General features: G+C 40.2%; 1 long non-coding RNA gene across 3 annotated transcripts in view; it reads left to right on the top strand.

Annotated features, from left to right (window-relative positions):
• LOC125449421 (uncharacterized) overlaps nucleotides 1-7,618 on the top strand; it is a 33,083-nt gene extending 25,465 nt beyond the window's left edge. For all 3 annotated transcript variants that reach the window (XR_007246909.2, XR_007246910.2, XR_007246908.2), the window contains exon 4: nucleotides 6,077-7,618. This is a non-coding gene — a long non-coding RNA (uncharacterized LOC125449421). The remainder of the gene's footprint in view (nucleotides 1-6,076) is intronic.
• The last annotated feature ends 561 nt before the right edge of the window (nucleotides 7,619-8,179 follow it).

Raw genomic sequence — 8,179 nt, forward strand, 5'->3', positions numbered from 1 at the left:
GCCAATGAGCTTCAATGGTAATATGCTGTGATGTAATTTTGTTAGAAAAATGATGAAAACCATCCTACACCTTTAGAGTAACAAGACTGTTGATGGTGTAAAAGAGCAAAAACACTCTGCAGGCAATTTAATAATTAATTGCAAACATAGTCACAAGCCTGCAAGCCATTTTTTAAAAAATCACACTAATTTCCAGAGATACCAAATTTAGAACTAGTGAACAAAGACAAAGTTGCTGGAAAAGCTCAGCAGGTCTGGCAGCATCTGAAGTAAAAAAAAGTTGACATTTCGGTCTTGACCTTAGGAAGGGTCACCAGACCCAGAATGTTAACTTTTTTTTTCTTCACAGATGCTGCCAAACCTGCTGCGCTTTACCAGCAACTTTGTTTTTGTTCCTGGTTCACAGCATCCACAGTTCAATCTATTTTTATTCAGAATTTGTGAAGTTAGGTTCATGTTGCATGGCCCTAAACACAATTCATGCTTTAGTGATTTTTTTTTTGTCCTTTTTCAATGAGTGTGAAAATGTAAGAATTTACAAAGATTTATATCAGAATGGAAACTTTTCAGTTATTGTGAAAGATTGAACAGGTTTGGCTTTTGCTGTTTTGAATTGGAAGCCTTCGGTTGACCTGCTGGAGGATTTTTACTCATTCATGGGTAACTTTAGGTCCAAACTTTAGATTTCGACCTAAAGTTCATACTTGTGTCAGTCAAAAATAAGCACCATAATGGCAAGAGAGTAACTATTGATTCTAACAAGGAAGTAATGAAAAATGTCTGAATAGCCAGCTGTTACAACAGGGCTTCCCAAAGTGCATGTTGGAACCTCACATGGGGTCACGACCTCCAAGGCAGTGATGGCCACTCTGAAATTGCAGCTAAGTTACAAGGGGAAAAAAAAACTATGAAACTGCTGATACCATAAAACCACTGCCTGTTGTCAGGAAAAAAAAAAACACACCTGGCACATTTAATGTCCTTTGTGGAAGGAAATCTGCCATTCTCACCTGGTTTGGCCTACTTTGACTCCAGACCCACAGCAATCTGGCTGACTCTCAACTACCCTCTGAAATAGCTTCAAGGACAGCTAGGGGTAAGCAATACATAGTGGCCAGCCAGTGACACTCCTGTTCCATGAGCAAAAAAAAAAGCTCTGCTGTGCTCTAACAGGTACCCACTCTTGTAGATTTGCCTTCTCCTCACTCTCCAAAGTCTCAAACCCACATCTACAGGTCTGCTTCACCTCATTCTCACAGGTCTCTCTCCCTTACCGTGCTCCCTAACACCCATATGCCCAACTCTATTAGACAGCCCCTTGAGGCTGCTGCACCATTCAATAGGACCATGACTGATTCAACATTCTTCCCATCCACCTTCCTGTAGTCTTTCCCCAAAATCCTTAATAGCCCCACTGATCAAGAAACTATCGGCCTTAAATATACACAAGGAGTCTGCTTCCAATCTCACTTGGGCAAGGAGTTCCAAAGACACTTGACCTGAGAGAAGAGATTCCTCCTTAACTTAATCTTAAATTTGCACCTCTTAATTCTGAGGCTATGACCTCCAACTCTGCTCTCACAGGTGTCTAAATAATTTTTAAACCTAAAAATGAGATCATGGTGGGAACATTTTGAGAAGCGTGTTAGAATGTAAAATTCACAACTACATGAAATGATTGATTTGACTAGCGAGGGTGAATCAAGAGAAACATAGATGAGACCACGAGAGAAGACAAAATGGAAAGCTGTCAGACCAACAATGTGTATGGAAAGTATTGTATTATGTCATTGAATTATGACATAAATACTAGACTTGAATGATCTGCTTCTGGACTTGATATTCTCTGTTTTTCAAAGTAATCTCTGACTCACTTCTACCTCGTATGTTCCACTCCACTATTTAGACTAAGCAAACCTAGAGTACAACACAATGCTAGGAGCGTAGGAGGCTGAGGGGTGATCTTATAAATCATGAATTGCATAGATAAGTTGAGTAGCCAACTTCTTTTCCAGTGTAGGGGTGTCCAAAACTAGGACATAGATTTAAGGTCAGAGGAGAAAGATTTTTCACAAGGAGGTTGATGCATCCATGGAATGAGCTGCCAGAGGAAGTGGTAGAGGTGAGTATAATTACAACATTTTAAAGATATTTGAACAGGTACACGGATAGGAAGGATTTAGAGGAATATGGGAAAAAAGCGGGGAATTCGGACAAGTTCAGTTTAGTAAACCTCGTCGGGGCATAGTTGAGTTGTGCTGAAGGGTCTGTTTATGTGCTGTATTGCTCCATGACTTTCTGAACCTGCAGGGCTCCTGTACTTTATTATTAGAATGGATTCAGATGGACATATATGGATTTTTAACACCATCTTTGAAAACTCAATTAGTGAACAGATTTTTTTAGTCCAGAAAATGAGACTGGAGTGAATAGAATGTTTCAGTTTTGTAATTCAAAGTCACAGAGGTGGGTTGATGCTTGGGTCTATTAAGCGTGATCCAGGAGGCACATTAATACACCAGTCCACAAACATCTCACCCCAATTTCCACCATAAATACACTTCCACTCATGACCAACACCATTTTCCCCCCCCCTTGCCAAGATATGAATCTGAAGCAGACCAATTGCATTCTTGGTTGCTTATTCCATCCTGAGCTAAGTTACCGTCTACATTGCCTCTTTATCATGGAGATCAACTCTTTCCACCTCTGGAAAATCACTTGTCTCCTTCCCACCTCATCCCATTTACTTCTGAATTCCTCGTTCTTGATGTAGTTATGTTCAATTTCTACAACTCCAACGCTTTCCAGGCTGATCTTCCCATCTTACACACTTCATAAGTTTTCTCAAAGCTGTGTGGTAATATGGTCAATATGTGTGTCCCATGGACTAGAAGAATGCTTGAAAAGGCTTGAGGAGAGATGGGACAGAAGCTAAAGAAAAATGTATTCAGGGCCAGGACTGTAAACATCTTTAGACAATTTTTGTCAGCAGGCTATAAGACATAGGAGCAGAAGTAGGCCATTTGGGTCATCAAGTCTGATCCACAATTCCATGAAATCATGACTGATCCAATTCCACTTTCCTGCCTTATCACAGTAACTTGTGATACCCTTGCTGATAAGGTATCTGTCCATCTAAGTCAAAGAACTGTAATAAATTTGTCATGCATGATTTCCCCTTCATGAAGCTATGCTGACTCTGATTTATATTATGAATTCATAAATACTCCATTGTTATAATACTTTATACATAATACAATAGAATTTTCCCAAAGACAGACATTAAGCTAACTGGTCCAGCCTGTTTGTCTTCCTCCCTGTTTAAATAAGGGTGTTTGTTACATAGCAGTTTTCCAATGATTTGGACTTTCGCAGAATTGAAGCATTCTTGGCAGATTGCTACCAGTGTGTTCAATATCTCTGCATCTTTAAAGTCTTAAGATATAACCCATCATATTCAGGGGACTTATCCTTTAGCCCCAGTAGTTCCCCTAATAGGCTAAGCAGCATCAGAGGAGCAGGAAGACTGACGTTTCTGAAGAACGGTGTAGGCCCGAAACGTCAGCCTTCTGGCTCCTCTGATGCTGCTTGGCCTGCTGTGGTCATCCAGCTCTAAACCTTGTTGTCTCAGAATCTCCAGCATCTGCAGTTCCTACTATCTCTGAAACAATTTCAACCCTACTGTGAAGCCTCTTGTAAGGATGCCTACCCTGAAGAAGTTACCCTCCTCCCTCTGGAAAAATCTCAGTGGATCTCTCTCCCACTGCAACTCTCTCGTGACTTCTGAAGAAGGGTCCAGGTCCAAAACGTCAGCCTTGCTGATCCTCTAATGCTGCTTGGCCTGCTGTGTTCATCCAGCTCTACATCTTGTTATCTCATATTCTCCAGGATCTGTAGTTCCTACTATCTCTGAAACAGTTTCCCTAGTATTTTCTTTTTGGTGATAATTATTTTGGCTCTTCCATTACATTTCCCCCTTGAGCTCCCTGATTATTTAGAATTCTTGGAATGCTATTCATGTCCTCCACTGTGAAGACTTATGAAAAATATTTGTTCAAATCCTTTGCAATTTCCTGGCCCCCCACTGTTATTTCACCATCTGTGTTCTCCAAATAACGTATGTTCACTGTGGTTTCTCACTTCCTTGCTTTATATTTAAAGAAGCTCTTGCTGTCTGTAGTGATGCTACTTGCTAGTAACAGCCTACAGTTTATTTTTTCCCTTTGTTTTGCTTGTTATTTTTTGGTTTTTAAACTTCCCCAATCCTCCAATTTACCATTAATCTTTGCCACACTGTCTATATGTTTTCTTTTAGTTTGATGCCATTCATTTTTTTCGCTTAGTTAACCATGATCCGTGTATTCCTTTCCTAGAATCTTCCTCACTGGGCTACATCTTTTGCTGTGAGCCATTAACCATTTCTTAAACATCTGCCATTTTCCTTCAATCATATGTTCTGCTGAACTCCTTTCCAAGTCCACTCCAGCCATCTCTATCATCGTTCCTGTGCCATTATTTAAGTTTAGCACAATAGTTTTTAAGACTTTTTTATTCTAAGATTATTTATTAAACCTGCCTCCTTGCCAAGTCCAAAAACACCTCATCCCTGGTTGGATTTACAGCATATTGTTCTCGGAAACATTCTGAATACTACATTAATTCTACTTTGTGGCTATTTTTGGACGTTTGATTTTACCAAACTAGAAGATAAAAGTCATCCGGCATTAATGTAAAAGAAGACAGTACCTGTGCTCATTAACTGCAGCGTTATTCTCTCTGTCTTAGAGTACCGTCTGTTAGAGATCTGTACTCCCACTGGTCGTCTTCCTCTTATTATTTCCTACTTCCATCCATATTGCTCTTACATATTCCAAACCAACGTCATTTCTTGCTATTGTACTAATTTCACCACTTAATAACAAAACTGCTCCAATATTTATTGTTTGGCAAGTCACATTCCCGAACATCTAGTTCTCAGCTTTGATTTTCTTGTAATCATATCTTTGTAATAACTATAAGATCATACCCCTTAACCTCTATTTGTGTTGTTAATTCATTTATTTTGTTACGAATACTATGTTCATTTAGGTGAAGAATCATTCTTTTTGCCTTTTATAGATTTTGTTTCTCCTTTGACCTGATTTGCTACTTTGTTTAGGCTTGTATGCTTTATCCCTTCCTGTCTTACTCTGGCATCATTACCAAAATTGTTGCACACAATACTGTTTCCTACCATTATTGCATTGCTATTTTCTTCCCCAACTTGAATGGCTCCCTGTACTACGGTGTCGTGGCCGTATCATTTTGGGAATAATAATAGGAAGGCGGAATACTGGGTCAATGGAAAGATTCTTGGTAATGCGGATGTGCAGTGGGATCTTGGTGTCCATGTACATAGATCCCTGAAAGTTGTCACCCAGATTGATAGTGCTATTAAGAAGGCTTAGTGTGTTAGGTTTTATTGGTAGAGGGATTGAGTTCTGGAGCCGTGATGTCATGCTGCAACTGTACAAAACACGAGTGCAGCCTCACTTGGAATAATGGTCGCCCCATTACAGGAAGGATGTGGAAACATTGGAAAAGGTGCAGAGGAGATTTACCAGGATGATGCCTGGTCTGGAGCGAAGGCCTTGTAAAGAAAGGCTGAGGGACTTGGGTCTGTTCTCATTGGAGAGAAGAAGGCTAAGAGGGGATTTAATAGAGACATACAAGATGATCAGAGGATTAGATAGGGTGGACAGTGAGAGTTTTTTTTTCCCCGAGGATGATGACGTCAGCTTGTACGAGGGGGCATAGCTCTAAATTGAGGGGTGATAGATTTAAGACAGATGTCAGAGGCAGGTTCTTTACTCAGAGTGGTAAGGGCTTGAACACCCTGCCTGCCACTGTAGTTAACTCAGCCACATTAGCGGCATTTAAACAGTCCTTGGATGATGATGGGATAGTGTAGGGGGGGCTTATGTTAGTTCACAGATCGGTGCAACATCGAGGGCCGAAAGGCCTGTTCTGCGCTGTATTGTTCCATGTTCTATCACTCATTCGCTGTGTAATCCTCTCTCTCTTGTTCACACAGCTTGAAAGAACCTTGTAACTGTTGGATTATTACAGAGAGAGAGGCTCCTTGAGAGCTGCCCCTTTGGTGCCCATACCTGCCTCACTTACTCCTTGATCACAGATGAAGTTTGAACTACGAAATCTACTGGGTGTGACCACCTCCTGGAGCAAAGTGTTTAGGTAAATTTGCCATTCCATGACATCTCCAGTCTGGACTTCAGCTCCTCAGTTTGAATCCAAAGTTGCTTGAGAGCAAACACTTGCTACAGCTGTTTCAGATATGTATCACCCTGGAGCCCAGCATGCTACAGCTGCAACACATCACCTTGTCAGGTTCGTCTTAGGAGACCCTCATGGACTTGCTGCAATAACAAGACACTGACCTGTTTAGAAAAACACATCTTTTTATTACCAAGCAAGTACAAGCTGTGGAGAATCACTGTACTCAACCCGGCACAGAGTGCAGAGTCTCGCAAGTAATTCTCCCAGAGCAGTGGACAGTCCCCGCTTTTTATACTTTACAGAAGACATTATACAGAAAACAATTTCACAATTTATAGAAGACATGATTCATGAAACAATTACTACAGCAGACAAAGACAGGATACCAAACAAGCATTGCATCAAGAACATAAAAGACCAGGATATAGTATCGATTGCTAGTGAAGCGATTTCGAGCTGTTGTCCGGGACAGATTGTGATTTCAAGTTGCCGATGTGTCTGGCTAGAACAAAGTCAGTGCCCTGGCCCCTTTGTCAGCGACAGAAGTTCTCTGCTTTAGAGGTTTCATCCCTTTACAAATTTTCCCCACCTAACCCTATTTGAAATAGCTTGATTCTAATTTTAATTCAGTCAGGAAGCTTAAGACAGTGTCTGCATGCCGATGTGTGAGAAGATAAGGAGTTACAAAAGCTTTACCCTGAATTCCTAGCTGAGCAGGAAACTTCAGGGCAGTGCCTGCATACCTTTGTGTAGGTAGATAAGAGTTTACTTCTATAAATTAAAGTCTCTGCATAGGAATCAAATGCAGATAAAAGACTTTAATTTATAGAAGCATAGAAATCAATGGGATGTTATCACATTAACATCTCAACCTGATCTGTCATTTCTATCATTATTTTAATTAACTTAGCAATTAAATCACTCCGGTACTCTATTCTTTACATTTGTTTACAACCTGTTCTTTAACACTTAGTAATCCACAAACTTTGTTTTAACCAGCACCTTACCAACTGGGAGTCTTGATAAACCAGCACAAAGTATATACCTCAAATAGCCCAATCTACTGCGATGTCTGAGTATTTTATGCTGTAAATAAACTATAATGGTGATGAGTATACTCCAGAATTATGTTACTATTTACTTACTGTGTGTTTTCACATTGGTTTTCGGAGGAATGTTAATGTTTTTGATAGAAGTTTTAAGGGATGTTGAAGTCTCAAAGCTTTGCACGGTCAGGGTTTACCACAGTTATGCATACCTCTTGACTATCTGGAATATTTGATCAACCAGCACACTTCTGGTCGCATACATACTGGTTAATAAAATGTTTGCCATGTAATTTTGTAATTTTATTAATGCACTAATGTCATACGCTATTTTATCTAATAAGCTATTTTTAAAGAAAAAGTGACATGAACACAAACTGAAGCCCATAGTTTCACTTTGAAGACTAAAATTTTAAAAATTTGTCAGACCAGCAATGGGAGTGGAACAGAGCTAAATCCAGAGGAGGAACTCTGAAGTGATGTCACAATTCAAAATGTCACTTAGACTCCTTGGGGCCATCTTTACAGACTGATTGCGTGATACTAGGAATTGTAGTTTGTAGTTCATAAAGTTCACAATGGCAGGAGAACTCAGGCCCATGGAATGCTCCTTCTGCAATATGTGGGAAATCGGGGACACTTCCAGTGTTTATGGTGACCATGTATATAGGAAGTGTGTTCTGCTGCAGTTCCTGATTTAGTTGTGTGGAGGTGCTGCAGCTGTGAATGGACTCTCCATGAGACTCAGGATGCTGTGGTTAGAATGTTTAGTGAGCTGGTCACACCAATAAGTCAGGACTACATAGGCAGAATAGTGTTGGGTGACCACCAAGAAGACAAGTAATCTTGGGCAG

This window comes from Stegostoma tigrinum, chromosome 42, assembly GCF_030684315.1.
Source record: "Stegostoma tigrinum isolate sSteTig4 chromosome 42, sSteTig4.hap1, whole genome shotgun sequence".
NCBI lineage: Eukaryota > Metazoa > Chordata > Chondrichthyes > Orectolobiformes > Stegostomatidae > Stegostoma > Stegostoma tigrinum.